The following is a 3,533-nucleotide window of genomic DNA, read 5'->3' as shown; positions in this document are numbered from 1 at the left end:
AAGCTATGGATCAAGTTAAGAAAGAACAGTAAAATCAAAATAGCATGCTCTGCAAACTGCTTAAGGAACAAGAAAAGCAAGGGCGTGAGCTACAGGAGCTAAAGCGCCAAAAGCTCTTCCTTGAGGGACCAGACATCCCACAGATTGAAGGAGCATCAATCTCCCAAAATAAATGTTATTGAGTCCTAATCTTAAATCTGTGATAACTTTTATTATTAGAAACCTATCTTAAGAATTACATGAGTGTTAGTAATTAGGGTCTTTATTTTTATTTTTATTTTTATCTGAAAGTAAGCTATAATTTGTCCTTCTTATCATCACTAAACATGAATAAAATAGTAAATTTTCTCTAGAGTAAGGAGGCAATTATTTCAAGTTTTCAATAAGAAAAATTCTAATTATTTTATGTGGTGGCACATTTTTCTTCTGAATGAATGCTTGAACAGTGCATATTTTTATAGTGAAGTTTATGAATATTAAATTGTTGGCTCTTGAAAGAATGATGAACAAAGAGAAATGTTATTGATAATCTGAAAAATCATGAAATTGATTCTTGAAGCAAGAAAAAGCATTGAAAAGAAAAAGTGCAAAAAAATATTTGGCGAAAAGTAAAAAGAAAGAAAAAAAAAGCAAGCAGAAAAAGCCAATAGCCCTTAAAACCAAAAGGCAAGGGGTAAAAGGATCCAAGGCTTTAAGCATTAATGGATAGGAGGGCCTAAAGGAATAAATCCTGACCTAAGCGGCTAATCAAGCTGTCCCTAACCGTGTGCTTGTGGCATGAAGGTCCAAGTGAAAAGCTTGAGACTGAGTGGTTAAGTCGTGATCCAAAGAAAAAAGAGTGTGCTTAAGAACTTTGGACACCTCTAACTGGGGACTTTAGCAAAGATGAGTCACAATCTGAAAAGGTTCACTGGTGCACGAAATTGCAATCACACTTTGCAATCCCGCACAACTAACCAGCAAGTGCACTGGGTCGTCCAGTAATACCTTACGTGAGTAAGGGTCGATCCCACGGATTGTCGCTTGAAGCAAGCTATGGTTACCTTGTAACTCTTAGTCAGGATATCAAGATTATCAGGATTGATTTTAAAAAGCAAAAGAACATAAACAGTACTTGAGTTGCAGTGACGGAGAATAGGTTGAGGTTTTGGAGATGCTCTGTCTTCTGACCTCTGCTTTCCTACCGTCTTCTTCTTCAAACACGCAAGGCTCCTTCCATGGCAAGCTGTATGTAGGGTTTCACCGTTTCAATGGCTACCTCCCATCCTCTCAGTGGAAATGTTCAACGCACCCTGTCACGCACGGCTATCCAGCTGTCGGTTTCTCGATCATGTCGGAATAGAATCCAGTGATTCTTTTGCGTCTGTCACTAACGCCCCACAATTGTGAGTTTGAAACTCGTCACAGTCATTCAATCATTGAATCCTACTCAGAATACCACAGACAAGGTTTAGACCTTCTGATTCTCTGAATGCCGCCATCAATTCTAGCTTATACCACGAAGATTCTGATTAAGGAATCCAAGAGATATCTACTCATCTAAGGTAGAACGGAGGTGGTTGTCAGGCACGCGTTCATAGTTGAGAATATGATGAGTGTCACGGATCATCACATTCATCCGGTTAAGAACAAGTGATATCTTAGAACGGAAGCAAGCATGATTGAATAAAAATAGTAATTGCATTAATCCATCAAGACACAGCAGAGCTCCTCACCCCAACCATGGGTTTAGAGACTCATGCTGTAGAAGATACAATGAGAAACGTGTAAAGTGTCATGAGGTACAGATACAATGTCAAAAGATCCTATTAATAGTGAACTAGTAACCTAGGGTTTACAGAAATGAGTAAATGACAGAAAAATCCACTTCCGGGCCTACTTGGTGTGTGCTTGGGCTGAGCAATGAAGTATTTCGTGTAGAGACTCTTCCTGGAGTTAAACGCCAGCTTTTATGCCAGTTTGGGCGTTTAACTCCAATTTTTGCCAGTTCCAGCGTTAAACGCTGGGAATTCTGAAGCTGATTTGCAACGCCGGTTTGGGCCATCAATCTCGGGCAAAGTATGAACTATTATACATTGTTGAAAGCCCAGGATGTCTACTTACCAACGCCATTGAGAGCGCGCCAATTGGGCTTCTGTAGCTCCAGAAAATCCACTTCGAGTGCAGGAGGTCAGAATCTAATAGCATCTGCAGTCCTTTTCCGTCTCTGAATCAGATTTTTGCTCAGGTCCCTCAATTTCAGCCAAAATACCTGAAATCACAGAAAAACACACAAACTCATAGTAAGTCCAGAAAAGTGAATTTTAATTAAAAACTAATAAAAATATACTAAAAACTAACTAATCATACTAAAAACATACTAAAAACAATGCCGAAAAGCGTATAAATTATCCGCTCATCACAACACCAAACTTAAATTGTTGCTTGTCCCCAAGCACTGAAAATCAAAATAGAATAAAAAGAAGAGAATATACTATAGACTCCAAATATCAAAGAAACTTAGTTCTAATTAGATGAGCGGACTAGTAGCTTTTTGCTTCCGAACAGTTTTGGCATCTCACTTATCCTTTGAGGTTCAGAATGATTGGCTCTATAGGAACTCAGAATTCAGATAGTGTTATTGATTCTCCTAGTTAGGTATGATGATTCTTGAACACAGCTACTTTATGAGTCTTGGCCGTGGCCCAAAGCACTCTGTCTTCCAGTATTACCACCGATACATACATGCCACAGACACATGATTGGGTGAACCTTTTCAGATTGTGACTTAGCTTTGCTAGAGTCCCCAATTAGAGGTGTCCCAGGTTCTTAAGCACACTCTTTTGCCTTGGATCACAACTTTATTTCTACCCTTGCCTTTTGGTTTAAAGGGCTATTGACTTTTTCTGCTTGCTTTTTCTTTTTCTCTTCTATTTTTTCGTTTTTTTTTTTGAATCACTGCTTTTTCTTGCTTCAAGAATCAATTGATGATTTTTCAGATCCTCATAACAGTTCTTCTTTTCCATCATTCTTTCAAGAGCCAACATTTAACATTCTTAAAACAACAAATTCAAAAAGACATATGCACTGTTCAAGCATTCATTCAGAAAACAAAAAGTATTGTCACCACACCAAACTAATTCAACTAGTTTTAGAGATAAATTTGAAATCCTGTACTTCTTGTTCTTTTGTGAATAAAGCATTTTTCATTTAAGAGAGGTGATGGATTCATAGGACATTCATAGCTTTAAGACATGAATTTTAAATTTTATTAATCATGAATTAAGAACAAACTCAGAAATATATAAGATAAGACTAATAGTAATATAAACAAAAAATTTAAATAGGCTCCTAATGATAGAGGTTATCACAGAGTTAGGACTCAACAACCTTGATTTTGAGAAGTGGATGCTCCCTCAACTTGAGGGGAGAGCTTTTGGCGTTTCATCTCTTGAAGTTCACGCCCCTGCTTCTCTTGTTTCCTTCAGCAATTTGCAGAGCATGCAGTTCTGATTCTGCTGTTCTTCCTTAAGTTGCTCCATAGTTTCTTGCAA

This window comes from Arachis stenosperma, chromosome 3 (genome assembly GCF_014773155.1).
Source record: "Arachis stenosperma cultivar V10309 chromosome 3, arast.V10309.gnm1.PFL2, whole genome shotgun sequence".
NCBI classification, from domain to species: Eukaryota; Viridiplantae; Streptophyta; class Magnoliopsida; order Fabales; family Fabaceae; genus Arachis; species Arachis stenosperma.
This window is presented reverse-complemented; position numbering follows the sequence as displayed.